The sequence below is a fragment of the Sprattus sprattus genome, assembly GCF_963457725.1.
Source record: "Sprattus sprattus genome assembly, chromosome: 14".
NCBI lineage: Eukaryota > Metazoa > Chordata > Actinopteri > Clupeiformes > Clupeidae > Sprattus > Sprattus sprattus.
Genome location: NC_137912.1, coordinates 24,089,412 through 24,104,411, shown reverse-complemented (window position 1 = coordinate 24,104,411; position 15,000 = coordinate 24,089,412). Strand labels below are relative to the sequence as shown.

Here is a 15,000-nt window from a genome sequence, read left to right as displayed (position 1 = left end):
GTATGCAATGGTAATTATATGTCTATATCAATTTCCATCAAATTTCCATCACAAACACACATACCCTTCAGTCCAAGGAACTTATTTGTACAGACGTCTGCACTGGGCTTTGTTTGCATTGCTCCTGATTGGGGAGACAATGGACAGGAGGACAAAGGCCTAGTGTCCCCTCCAGAGGGCATCTCTCTGCCTCAGGCCCTGTCTTATCTCTACCTGTTCACGCAGAGCTACATCTCCACAACACACCAAACACACCAAACACACACCACACACACACCACACACACACCAAACACGCACAAAACACATCAAACACACCACACACACAGCAAACACACACACACACACACACACACACACACACACACACACACACACACACACACACACACACACACATACATCAGGCACACATCACACACACACACACAAGACACAGGCACTCACCAAACACAAGGCTTGACCCTCATACAACCAAAGAGCCGGAACGGCCCAAGATTACTGTCCAGGGATGAGAACTATTGTGCAACCATCATTGACAAATAATGGGAGAGAATAACACACTGAACACTCCTGGTCTCCTGGCCACTATGGCTGCCCCACAAAGCTTTGGGGAAATGCACCCGGGTGTGAGCAGATTCTCTGCTGTGCCATGTGGGACAGACACTGACATCCCGTCTGGGATTTTCACTTTGTCAGGGCGGTTTGGGTGAGTGGGTGGAATATTGGAATAAGCCAGGATACCAGGGACACAGGCAGGAATGTTGGATTATTTCCCCTGGGGGGGAAAACATGGAAAACTCCAGGAAAAGGAAAAATGAACGAACAGACTGTCTGGTCACCTTATCAAGACCTGAACATAAAAAAGACTCCCTCCTCAGGCCCTAGACCACCTGACTCAGCTCATTAGCATCGCCTGCACGTCTGAGAATGGACCAATTAGTGGATCCAGATGGCAGAGGCAGATATGCAAGAAATACCTGCTTCCTTGTCTTCTCTACCTGGGCTGCACATCTCTTGTGTGGGATTGTCCTGCTCATACACAAGCCAAGGAGGACAGACACCCTGCCAGCACTTCGATCGTCAACCGAGAATTAACAAGGACTATCTGAATTGTTTTTTTACACCAAATAATATAAAATAATATGATTTGGTGCACAATAATATTGTATTATTTATAAAACATATCACGAAATACAATAATATGAAAATCAATTTCATAGAATGGTGGTTATTTGATTTTGGATTTTCAATCACATTTTTAACACAGATTTTTTTCAAAAGTACACTTGGACCTTGCTAATTCTCAGTTGATGACTTCTAGCTCTCTTTCTCTGTTCTTCTCTGTGAGTCTTTCTATCCATCTCTGTCTTATTTCTCTCCCTCACCCTCTCTCTTTCTCTCTCAATATATTACTATCCATCTCTCTTCTCTCTCTCTCCCACTCCCTCTTTGTCTCCCATTGCATCTCTGTTTTTCTCTCCCTCTCTCCCACTTAATTTATATGTATCTCCTTCTCTCTCCATCGCTCTTTCCCTCTCCCCATCAATCTCTCTCTTCCTCTCCTCTGTCTCTCGTAACTGATCAGGTTTGTCCAGGTTCTTTAAAACACCACACACCTAGGCACACACACACACACACACACACACACTTAAACACACACACACACACACACACACACACACAGGCTGGCACTCTCAGCTGAGAGAACGGTGCCAGATAACCATTCACACAGACGCCGGACGCTGAGTGGGGATGCCCTTGCATGTGGACACACACACACACACACACACACACACACACACACACACACACACACACACACACACACACACACACACATCCTTGCGTGTCTGGATAACCCATGGACTCCTCCTTAGTGACTCAAATGCCACATTTCAATAAGGAGCAGAGGACCTCAGGAAGCATCAGCACACCAACCTGCTAGGAAATGGCAGTAGGGTGGAGGGGACACTGAATGTCCACTGTAAAAAAAAAATGTAATAAAACAGAATTTTACTGTTTTTTTTTACAGTTTTTTTCTGTATTTTTAAAATACCATTCATTTTACAAAAAGAAACTGTGATTTTACATGACAAATGTAAAATAACATGAAATCACTGTAAATGTAAAAACACAGAATATTTCTGTTGTTTTACACAGAAAAAACCCATTAGAAATACGTATATTTACTGTTGTAACACGGGTAGATGAAATCAAGCATTCTGATTGGTTGAGAGTGAGTCACTCAAAAATATCGAAACTGAACAAAGATGGCGGCGTGTAGCCTGTTAGTGGGAAATATTTGATGTGAATTAAGCTATCTACACGACTTTTTATACGTCTACATTGACTCGGTTAGTTGTTTATGTGCAACACGGATGGTGCACAGTATTGGTGGTTTTAACTAAGGCTCTCAAATATTATTTTAGGTTGCTGATTTCGCGTAGACCAAAACCCCATTAAGAACCATAGTAGCTTAAGCTAGCTAGCCTCTCTGCTAAAAGTATACCGTTAGCATACAGATTATGCTCTCATACATAGACATATACATGTGTTATGTCTATGCTCTCATACGCCTCCCGCATTGAGGCCGATGTAGGGTCTGCGCGCGCCCAAATAGAACATTCTTGCACTGGTTACCACGGAGTTTCAACACTGACAAGACACACGACAGCAGAAGACTAAAGGTAAATGTCTTTGTACTTTAATTGAGTTCTCAAAAATAAAAAGCTTAATACCCTGGCATTGTATTTGACGATGAAAGGCTCATTGTGTATAGGTTGTCGTGCTGTCATGTTGGTGTGCTGAATGGGGGCCGTAATGTGAGTGTAGCCAACACCATATGAGGCTCTGGCTAACTTTGACTAGCTAGCTTGCACTAACAACCTTCAGTTTGTAGTCGTTAGGTAATGTAAGCCATAGTAGCTAGCTAAGGTAACATGTACAGTTCAAGTTAGCTAGCTAGCCAACCTGGATAATTTAATCTGTAAAATTGGTTGGCATTTTGTATTTGCTATTGAAAACATGCAGAGTGAGAGAAAGTAAAAACCTGGCTAGTAACATATTGCGTTTTCTAATGACGAAGGCTCTTTTAAGCACATATCATAGATACTCTTTTGCCATAGCTTTAAGGCTAGCTATTTAGCATATCGTGTTGGCTAGTTTGCTCCATTTTATATTATAACCATAGAGCAGGGGCAACGCCAGTGGTGGAAATCAGTTTTCCCCAAACCCTTTTCTCTCGAAGCACAATCTATGTATTCTATGGGGAAAAAAGTCTCACGGCACACCAGCATTACATGTTATTGTGTTGTTTGGTTGTGAAATGCCTTTTAAGTTTAGTTTGTTCGAGTTCCCCCCCACAGACAAGGCACAATGGAATCGGGAGCAATCTCCTGTGAACTTGAATGCATAGCTTGAGTATTGGTCATTGTATTGTCTGTTCCTGACCTGTTACATTTTCTTTTTCTGTTCAATTCTACAACAGAGTAACCGGCCTTGAACGGTTCAAATAAAACACAGTTCGGTAAGATTTAATTACTCAAATACGGCACTATCTATCAATCTAATTTTGCTACATGGTTTGATAAGCTAGCAAAACAATGGCAATGGTAGAAGTGGCTGTCTGGTTTTTTTTTTGTTTTTTTTACTGTAGTGAATAATGACTAAAACCTTGTTTTTCTTCTCTTTATCAGCAAATGGAGGCTAGCTTTAAAAAAAATACTGGCATCTATCTACCTAGATGGCAGAGAGATCTGCAAGATAGTTTACCACCTGCGAAGGAATTACTTGATGAATGAAAATCTCAAGATGGCCTACCTTCTGAAGTGTATATATAGATTGATTTCTCATGTATAATGCCGACTTCAATGAGTTTATTGATACAGATCGTAACACAGACATCAACGAACTTGATACATTTCAGTTGTTTTTTTCTGGTCGGGTTCTGAGCTAGCGGATGCAGAAATTCAACTGATATGTCCGGTAAGTCTGTAAGATAAGAAAACTTTGGTTGAATAGTTGTTGCTAATTTTTTAAGTAATTGTGCAGTCCTGTTGAAAATATGTGTTTTAAATGTTTGTTTAGGGATTTTAAACTGCACCAATGGCTCATACATTTTTGTATTGGTTTGTGTTTTTCTCCAGCCTCCTCCCCTGCCAAGACAGACACATTTTCTACCTTCCCATGACAGGCTGGACGACAGTGGATTGGAGTACTCAAAGTACTAATTCAATCAAAAGCTCCAAACATACTCACAGAATATGAGAAATCTGGTACCATATGCACAAAAAACAGGGTGCTACTTGTGAGGGTTGCTGTCAGCAATCTTGAGGAGAGATGAGGATTGTAAGTTGACGACACTGTCAAAGTGTGAGATTCAAAAGTATTGACAGTGGAGTGGAAGTTGTTCTTATATATCTCATACTTAAAATTAATATTTTAGTCAATACATGTGAAGTGTGAGTATAACTGATGGCAATACATGTTTCTAATTGAAGAGTTCAGGTGCAAAAACTTAAAAATTTAGGTATGATATAAAGGGAAATATTCTCAGTGCCTACTATACGATAATCATGCCAGCTGTGTTTTTTCCAATTTACCACAAAAAAGGTCAGGTGGACTTCTGAACTCTTCAATGTGTGTTTAGAAATGGTTTGGTTGATGCTGTCTGTTATTTTCAGTTACCCATCCAGTGATGACAAGGTGCGTCTTGACAAGAATGTTGTCACCACGTTTCCTAAATTGAGTGTCAAAATCCAGGAACACAATGAGGGATATGTAAGTGTTACCTTCCCACCCCACATTTTACTGATGTACCAAATGTTTATTGTTTCAGAAATAAGGGCCATTGTATTTTTGGTATTATTGACTGATGCCTCATGTCCACTCTCTACCTTCAACCCATGAAAAGGAACACTTACCCCCCCCCCCCCCCCCCCAATATCTCAGTAAATATAGCCTGTAAATTCAAATGAATAAATTGGATGGAATATTTATCTTTGTACATCTTAGTTTGACTTCGATAGCCAGTTTGAGGGGAAAGCTGATCTTTTCCTTCGCAAATGGCAGATGAACATCATCCCTAAGCTAATGAAGGTTGCTGCGTTGGAGTTGTCTGAGGATCTGGAAAATCCTTCAACCACCAGGAACAACAGTGATGGTATGTTGGTTCGCATTCAGAAAGATAGGGGGGAAATGCACTTATAACTTTTATGCAATGGATAATAACTGAAGCCAGTTTAATTGTTCAAGATAACTTAAAGTGCATATGACACCTCAATACTATTTTTTTTTAATAAATAGAACGAAGGTGGTATTTCACAATCGATATATATATGTTGAGGAAAAATATACACATTTGACTTGTTAAAATCATCATTTGAATGCAGCGCCACTGAGCTACCGACTTCCCAAGCGACTCACTACCACCCTGCGTTAAAAAACTTAAATTACTTAAACGGAGGTACTCTGTTGCACTTGGTCGCCATTTTTCCTGACAGAAAACACATTTTCTCAGGGAGCCACCGGCTATTTTCTCAGTTGTAAATATGCCTTCACGGTGTGTTGCAGCATATTGCTCGAACGTCAGTTCCCATTCTTTTAGCCTTTTCAAATTTCCAAAAGACGAGGAAGTACGCGAGAAGTGGGTGCAGAATGTGTGTCGCACAAGAGTGCCTTCTCCAGCAAGCTTGAAATGACAACTAAAGTAATTTGCTGTGAAGTAATGCTGGAAGCATTGCTCTCTTTCCATTAAATAGGGAATGTATTTCACGTATTTAGAATGGCTGACCTAACAAACAACAGCTGTGAAAGAGCTACAGTACCTTGCGTAAGTATTCACCCCCTTGGATGTTTTACCCTTTTATGGCTTTTATAAATCAGTCATGGTCAATATAAGTTGGCTTTTTGGACAAAAAAATTCACAAAATAGCTCTCTTTAATGTCAAAGTGAAAATATATTTCTACACAGTCATGTAAATTAAATACAAATATGTAATGAAAATAAGTGATTGCATAAGTATTCACCCCCTTTATCACCCCCTTTATATAGACTGACCTAATTCAACAGAGGTCCAGCCAATTGGTGCTAGAAGTCTCACAATTAGTGATATGGGGATCAGTGTGCAGTAAATGTGTCTCAAGTGATTGTAGTATAACGACACCTGTGTCTGGAAGGTCTATTCACTGGTCAGTATTCAGTAATCAGTATTCCTGGCTACTGTTACAACATGAAGACCACAGATCACCCTAAGAAACTCAGAGAAAAGGTTATTGAAAAGTACAGGTCAGGGGAAGGATACAAAAAAATGTCCAAGGCACTTAACATCCCCTGAAATTCTGTTCAATCCATCATGAAGAAATGGAAGGAATATGGCACATGTGTAAATCTGCCTAGATCAGGCCGTCCTTACAAACTGAGTGACCATGCAAGAAGGAAACTAGTAAGAGAGGCCACCAAGACACCTATGACTACTCTGAAGAAGTTTCAAGCTTCAGCAGCTGGTATGGGAGAGACTCTGCATACCACCACTGTTGCCTTGGTTCTTCACCAATCAAAGCTTCATTGAAGAGAGCCACTGTTGAAAAAATGCTCCACTTTGGTCTCATCAAACCACAGAACCTTCTTCCACTTGACCATGGAGACTTCCACATGCCTTTTGGCGAACTGTAGTCGATCCTTTTTTTCAACAGTGGCTCTCTTCCATAAAGCTTAGATTGGTGAAGAACCAAGGCAACAGTGGTGGTATGCAGAGTTTCTCCAATCTCAACTGCTGAAGCTTGAAACTTCTTCAGAGTAGTCATAGGTCTATTGGTGGCCTATCTTACTAGTCTCCTTCTTGAACGGCCCCTCAGTTTGTGAGGACGGCCTGATCTAGGCAGATTTACACATGTGCCACAATCCATCCATTTCTTGATGATGGATTTAACAGAATTCCAGGGGATGTTTAGTGCCTTGGACATTTTTTTGTATCCTTCCCCTGACTTATACTTTTCAACAACCTTTTCTCTGAGTTGCTTAGAGTGATCTTGGGTCTTAATGGTTTAACAATAGCCAGTAATACTGATTACTGAATACTGACCAGTGAATGGACCTTCCAGACACAGGTGTCGTTATACTACAATCACTTGAGACACATTCACTGCACACTGACCCCCATTACACAAATTGTGAGACTTCTAGCACCAATTGGCTGGACCTCTGTTGAAATAGGTCAGTCTATACAAAGGGGGTGATAAAGGGGGTGAATACTTATGCAAGCACTTATTTTCATTACATATTTGTATTTAATTTACATAACTGTGTAGAAATATATTTTCACTTTGACATTAAAGAGAGCTATTTTGTGAATTTTTTTGTCCAAAAAGCAAACTTATATTGACCATGACTGATTTATAAAAGCCATAAAAGGGTAAAACATCCAAGGGGGTGAATACTTACGCAAGGTACTGTAAGAGACTGGAGGCAAACGGTACATCTGCCTCAATGAGGGGGGCGTTATACTTATTAGCAGCGAGGCTAGCTAACTTCTATGTCATCACTGTCAGAACTCGGCTCTTCTGCTGGCTCGTCTTCCAGATACGGCTCAATGCTCACAATCACCTTTACAAACTGATCCGGATCGAAGTCTTCCTCAATCTCATCTCTGCTTGAGTCTGTTGCAGAAAATTGCTCAAAATTGCTGAATTCTTCAACCTCCATCGCTAGTTGTGTGGCGTGGGAACGAATGAGGTCTACTGCCAGGTGACCCTGTGATGTCAGTGGTGGTAGACTTCATTCGTTCCCACACCACACAGCTATCGATGGAGGGTGAAGAATTCAGCAATTTTGAGCAATTTTCTGCCACAGACTTCAGGTTTCAGGTAAGCCGGCACTGCTTGCCGAAGAGCGTCGCGAAAACCACACTTTGAAATCGTGTACAAACCTAATTTTTCAATCATCGGGTTTACACATGACTTCAAAGTACTATGTTTAATGTATAGTCTTGATAATTATATGCCGTTTACCTTTTTTTTTTAGGTGTCATATGCACTTTAACCTTGTGTAATGGTAGATATCTAATTTGGATTCTAATATTTTCATGTAGACATGCTTTGCTTCAAAGCACTTCAGATGCTCATACACCTTCTTCCACCAATGCCATCAGGACGAGGGGCTGGATGGAGTCGCTGCAGTGTTAAATCAGCCATTTCCTACCTCATGGACTTTGTGCAAGTATGTTTGTGTCTTATGACTTATTGGTTGCATCACTGAACCTCCTGATGTTGTGTTGTGGTCTCCTCCCCATGCTGGTTTAATAATGTAGTAATTCAAACGTTTTGTGTTACAGCCTAGAACGAGCATTTCATCATTGCTTGAGAATCCTGATTCATCGAGAGGCCACCAGCCTAGCATTGTGTGCATTGGACACCCAAGCGGAGCTGCCCAGCAGTAGCTGATCGTCGCAAGAAGTGACAAGATTGCTATGCCACTTGGAGATGAAGGGCTGATGTATTGGGCCTTATTGAAAAAAAAAACATTTACATTTGCAGTCGAGTTGGAAATTATATTAGAAGATATCAAGAGTCTGTGGATTTTTGTTTAGTTTTTTTTTTTTACTTTTTTTCTTTCATTTCCAATTCAGTTGAATTTGTTTTTGTTTGTTTCAGAACCAGTTGCTGTATGGTTACCTGTTAGTTTTTTTTTATATATATACAGAATAAAAATACAGAGAATGGGAAATTGTAGTTGTTCTCAGCTTAGTCTTGTTCAAACACAATTCATTTAAGCCCCTTTTCCGACTGGCCAAAAACTGGTTTAAACCATTTAAAATTAAAATAATTATTGTGTTATTAGGTGAGTATAGTTTTTTTAAGTTGAAAGTGCTTTAAATATTCATTTTTTTTAACTAGTTTTTAAAGATTAATCAAATTATTGTTGTATACTATTATATTACATCTCATAAAAAATTATATACAGGATTTTTAAACAAATAATGCCATTAAAACCAACTAATAACAGCACATTTCTGTAAATGTAAGCATTATTACCCGTATAACAATGTTAATCTACCATCTTCATGGGTAATTTAATTTAACAGCACATTTCTGTAATTATGAGACCAATAAATGGATTTAGTGTGTGAACAAGTGATAGAGAGAGGCATATTCTCAAAGGCTGAAAGATCAGGTAAGTGACTATACACTAAAAATTATAATAAACGGTAATTTTCTGGCAGCTGGGGCGCCAGAAAAAATACCGTAAAATAACATTAAATTACAACATTTTCACATTTTAAAACAATTAAATGACCTAGAAAAATGGAAAATAAATGTTGTATTACGAATAATGTTCGTAATACAACGTTTATTTACCGTTTTTCTAGGTCATTTAATTGTTTGAAAATGTGAAAATGTTGTTATTTAATGTTAAAAAACCTGAAAATAAGGGAAAATCTTGGTAAAATTACAACTAAAAACTGTATTTTAATTACGGGAAATAACCGTATTTTTACGGTACAGTAATTTTCTGTTATTTTACGGTATTTTTCTGGCACCCCAGCTGCCGGAAAAAAACCGTTTTTTTACGGTACAGTAATTTTCTGTTATTTTACGGTATTTTTCTGGCACCCCAGCTGCCGGAAAAAAAACGTGTTTTTACGATTTTTTTTTTTACAGTGCAGAACATATCTAACATTTCTAAAAATCCCTTTCCAACTAAAAATGACCTTTCATTGGACCACCATCCCATCGTCCTGGAAAAGGAGTGGGAGACTATGGAAACTCTATAAAGATTGAACTTCATATCTATCTGAGAAAAGTTCTTCTGGACTTTTACAATACCACAACTGAAAATGCCATGTCCTCATACAAGCGATATGAATGCAATCTTACTAAATAAACTGGCATTTGACTGAGAAAATAGCTAGAGCTGGAGAATGAAAGGACAGTGTGTGTGTGTGTGTGTGTGTGTGTGTGTGTGTGTGTGTGTGTGTGTGTGTGTGTGTGTGTGTGTGTGTGTGTGTGTGTGTGTGTGTGTGTCTGTGTAAGTGTATGTGTGTGCTGATGAGTGATGGTCTTAAATGACTCCACACCACCATATACATTTCCCTTTGCCCACTTTTGACCTTTCATCAAATGGCTAGTTATAGTACTTCATGCAGTCCAATGTCTAAAACGGCTTCACAGTCGAGCCAGACAGACAAACAAGAAAGAAAGAAAGAGAAATACTACAGATACTAGAAACATTAGATTGAAAACTCAATGGAGAGAAAAACTAAAATGAAATGATAACATGTGTTTCTATAGAGTAAAATGATAACAGGTGTTCGTATAGAGTGAAATGATAACATGTGTTTGTATAGGTTGAAACGATAACATGTGTTTGTATAGAGTACAATGATAACAGTTGTTTGTATAGGGTGAAACAATAACAGGTGTTTGTATAGTTTAAATGATAAAAGGTGTTTGTATAGCTTGCATAGTAGCCACCATGAATATCCAAGTAGCTGCATGCTTGTAGCATTAGCCTTTGTTGAATTGTTATGTGTCTCTGTCAATGCTCAGAAGTTTCTGAGTTGAGTAGATGATGACTGTGTTTAGCATTAGTTGGTTGCTGAGTAGCTTCCTGTGATGTGGTTAGCCTGTGCTATGCTAGCATTCGTTTGTTGCTGAGTAGTTTCCTGTGATGGGGTTAGCCTGTGCTATGCTAGCATTAGTTGGTTGCTGAGTAGCTTCCTGTGTTGGGGTTAGCCTGTGCTATGCTAGCATTGGTTGGTGCTGAGTAGCTTCCTGTGATGGGGTTAGCCTATGCTATGCTAGCATTAGTTGGTGCTGAGTAGCTTCCTGTGATGGAGTTAGCCTGTGCTATGCTAGCATTGGTTGGTGCTGAGTAGCTTCCTGTGATGGGGTTAGCCTATGCTATGCTAGCATTAGTTGGTGCTGAGTAGCTTCCTGTGATGGAGTTAGCCTGTGTTATGCTAGCATTAGTTGGTTGCTGAGTAGCTTCCTGTGTTGGGGTTAGCCTGTGCTATGCTAGCATTGGTTGGTGCTGAGTAGCTTCCTGTGATGGGGTTAGCCTGTTCTATGCTAGCATTAGTTGGTGCTGAGTAGCTTCCTGTGATGGAGTTAGCCTGTGCTATGCTTTTCAGTTGCCATCAGTGCACAGGAGCTTCATGTGAATATTCCTTTGTTCAGTCGAGTAGCTTCTAGAGTTTAGGATTGAACCATTTAATCAGCCTTTTCTATGCTATGCCTGTATTTCGTAGCTTTCTGTTCAGAAACAACCTAAGTACAGTAGCTTGCATTTGTGTTTATGTTAAATATCTGTCTGCCTTTAGCATCAGTTAGTGTTTAGTAACTCCCAGTTGTCATATCTATGTTTAGCTAGTGTTGAGTATGAGTTCAGCAAAAATACATCAAAGTGCCATGTAAAATGAAAATTATTTGGGCTGCTCATTCCCTGATAACAAGTAGTCTTCAATGCACACACACACACACACACACACACACACACACACACACACACACACACACACACACACACACACACACACACACACACACACACACACACACACACACACACACACACACACACACACAGTGTTGTGTAGCAGTCTGTTTGTATGGGGTGATTTCCAGCACTAATGACTCAAACAGGTCTGTGATGAATGCTGAGCGCCAGGCCTCCTGGCACTAACACTGAACAGCCCCTTTCTGAAAGTCCTAAATAAACAACCACGTGGCTCACCAAACACTCCAGTCACCATCTTTCTCTCTCTCTCTGTCTCTTTATCTGTCTGTTCTTGTGTGTGTGTGTGTGTGTGTGTGTGTGTGTGTGTGTGTGTGTGTTAATATGTTTGTGCGCAGTAAATATAAACGTGTCTACTCTCACTGTTCGTTGCTTCAGTCTATTCTTCATCTGCTACATTAGTCTCTTTCTCTTTCCCCCTAAGACACACACCCACAGAAACAGACACACACACAAACACACACACACACACACACACACACACACACACACACACACACATACACACACACACACACACACACACACCACACACACACACACACACACACTTCTGTTCCCTTCTGGCTGCCAAGAAGACACTACTTGCCCATATTTACTACAATCTTGAATAAAAACACTCATCCAGTCTGCGCGGGACCATTAAGCATTTGCATACACTCTTCTCCATACCCCTTACCGAACACAATTAATCAATGTGACAGGACGTTAATGAGAAGCAATTAGCAGTCGAACATAACTCTGAGTGCCGGGGAGGGGATGAGAGAGGAGGCAGAGACGAAGGGTTCCAACCCCCTCACACACACACACACACACACACACACACACACACACACACACACACACACACACACACACAATGTTCAAGATCGGACACCAACAATGATGAGCCAGTGGAGTGTGTCCATAGCTTCAAGGGTGTCACATACACACGATGTGATGTGAAATGTCATTAGAAGTGACATGACAAGGCCCAGTCCAAGTCTTAGTTTTTTTTTGCTTCTTGACACAAACACAGAGCTATTGTGAGGAAGATGTCGTCACTTGGCATCACAATCTACAGCTCAAGGAAATACTGATATTCAAGGAAAATGCAAACGAAATGTCATAACATGGTAAGGTTGTATGATAGCGTTTTTCCTTAAACCCAGTATTCACAAAGCATATAAAACACATTCATAAAGGGTTATGAAGTCTTTCTGATGCCTCATAATGACTGGCATGTCTGTATAATTATAGTCGGGGTAGAACAGAGTAGTTGAGCATTCGAGTGCTAGCGTGGTTACATCAGTTCTTGGGTTTCTACGTTAACACCGAGTACTCGTAAAACACATGATGCTAGATCTCATGGGCCGTCTTGCGCGGGCCCTTGGTAAACAAGAGGAACAAGGATTTAAAAAGAGTACATCATTTGTTTGGAAGTTCTCTGATAAAACAGAAAATGTCAAATTTTCTTTCCCATCTGTCATTGTGATGAAACGTGCTACAATTGTGAGTCGTGGCTGGATTCCTCAAGGACGGCACTAATATGAAGTCTGTTGTGTAAAACACTCAGTTACGGCCATGTGTGTGTTGTGCTAATCCTGATTGGCTGATGAGTTGCACCTGGCCAGTTGATTAAGCAGAGGTTAAAGTCTCCAGGTTCCTGCTGCAGAGGAAGCAGCGTTGTCACTACCCGATCCTAGTCGCGCATGCGTCACTTTGGGACAGATAATGTAAGAATGGCAGTTTCAATAATAGACGTATATATCTATATATGTCTATGGTTTTAATCATGGAAGACAGCGTAGACAGCCAGTTTTACCGAAACATGACCGTTTACTTAAAAACGAGCGAGATGGTGTCACTATAGACTAAAAATATGAGGTGAAGGATCACACTGTCTATCCCCAGTTACATTTTGACGGGTACGTACGTTGTACAGCATAACAGCAATAAAATTAAGACAAATGGTCTGAACCAAATAGCTTAAAAAGGGTGAAAGGTATTAATATTACATTAAATATACTCACATTATGCCGTAAGACAAGCCCCATATGTTGACGTTGAACCTTATGCTATAAACCGTTTACAATATTATTACATTTTACGTTAAATAAACCCACATTATGCGTTAAGACAAGCCCCATAATTGATGATGAGCCTTTTGCCGTAAATCTTTTGTGTCTGAGCATGCGCGACTAGGATCGGGTAGTGACTAGGATCGGGTAGTGAAAGGCGTCTAGCTTCGGGAATGCTTTGAATTTGTAGTCTTAAATTAGGGTCTTGGGTTGTTTTATATGGTTTTATGTTATTAAATCGCATGGATTTGATTCTTTTAAAAGGTGTTTCCTGCAATTAATTTGGGTCAGTGGTGGAGTGTTGTTCGCCCCATAGGGCAACTCAATGGTAGGGCGTAAAACTCTTTAAATTATAATAAATTAAAATAAATGTTTAAAGTAAAATTATGCACTCGTGCCACCCCTAATACATAGTCATGACTGAACTCATAAAGCGGTACCATGTTAAAGTATAATTTATAATTATTTTTAATTATATTAAATTATAATTTGTATAGTATACTGACTTTCAACTTGAATTATCGGAATGCATAATACAGCTTCTTTAACCTCTGCATAATGGCACTGATGACATCTTAACCTTTCACATATTCACCAAATGCTCGTTATAGAGCCGTATGTGACTCAATGCAAGCTTTCATAATCATAGTTTTACCTCAACATCTTAACGAGTGCAGTCTTGTCAATTTATAAATAGTTATATAGACTGATGAGAGTGGCTGTAGTGCATTATGGATACTTTATAAACATTTATAAATGTGTTTATAATGGTTTATGGACTGGGTCTAGGTAAAGTGGTACCATAATCTTCCCTGCACGTATTAAGGATTGTTAAATCAACCACTTCTGAATACTTACGAACTAATCTGAAGATCCTGTGTAAATGCTTTTAAATCTCAAGCCAGCGGTTGAGTTGTCACCAGTGGTTTGAAAGCGTTTCCTGGCGTTTGGATCCACGCAGGGCTCCGTGTGTGCCTGGCTATTATGAGATAATGAGGCCTTATGGAAAATGGATCCTCCCGCTGGGCTCAAACTACGCTTCCTCTCTGCACGCCTCTCGTGACGCTAACCCAGAGGGCATTCATTTGGAATATGAGGTGAATTGCCTTGGACCTATTTTTCTTTCCTACAATCGCTTTCTCGAACATATTGTGTGAAATATTCATTCCCTGTGATGTTCATCGCACACAACGCTCAGAGAGAGAAAAAGAGGAGAGAGAGAGAGAGAGAGAGGATTTTGATGATTGTGTGTGTGTGTGTGTGTGTGTGTGTGTGTGTGTGTGTGTGTGTGTGTGTGTGTGTGTGTGTGGCTCTGTGTTGGTATCTATGTGTATGTGTGTGTGTGTGTATGTGTGGCTCTTAGTGTGTATATCTATGGGTGTATGTGTGTGTGTGTGCATTGCACATGAACAAGACACCAAATCTT

At 40.0% G+C, this 15,000-nt stretch overlaps 1 protein-coding gene and 1 long non-coding RNA gene across 2 annotated transcripts in view; one reads left to right on the top strand and one right to left on the bottom strand.

Annotated features, from left to right (window-relative positions):
* Positions 1-15,000, bottom strand: part of pdzrn4 (PDZ domain containing ring finger 4) — a gene marked incomplete at both ends in the record, with an annotated part of 67,941 nt that overhangs the window by 30,363 nt on the left and 22,578 nt on the right. The gene's annotated exons all lie outside the window — the stretch shown is intronic.
* LOC308375101 lies at positions 3,725-8,527 on the top strand. The gene is made up of 5 exons (XR_013968887.1): positions 3,725-3,986; positions 4,148-4,781; positions 5,073-5,163; positions 8,090-8,217; positions 8,333-8,527. It is a non-coding gene; the product is annotated as an uncharacterized lncRNA (long non-coding RNA).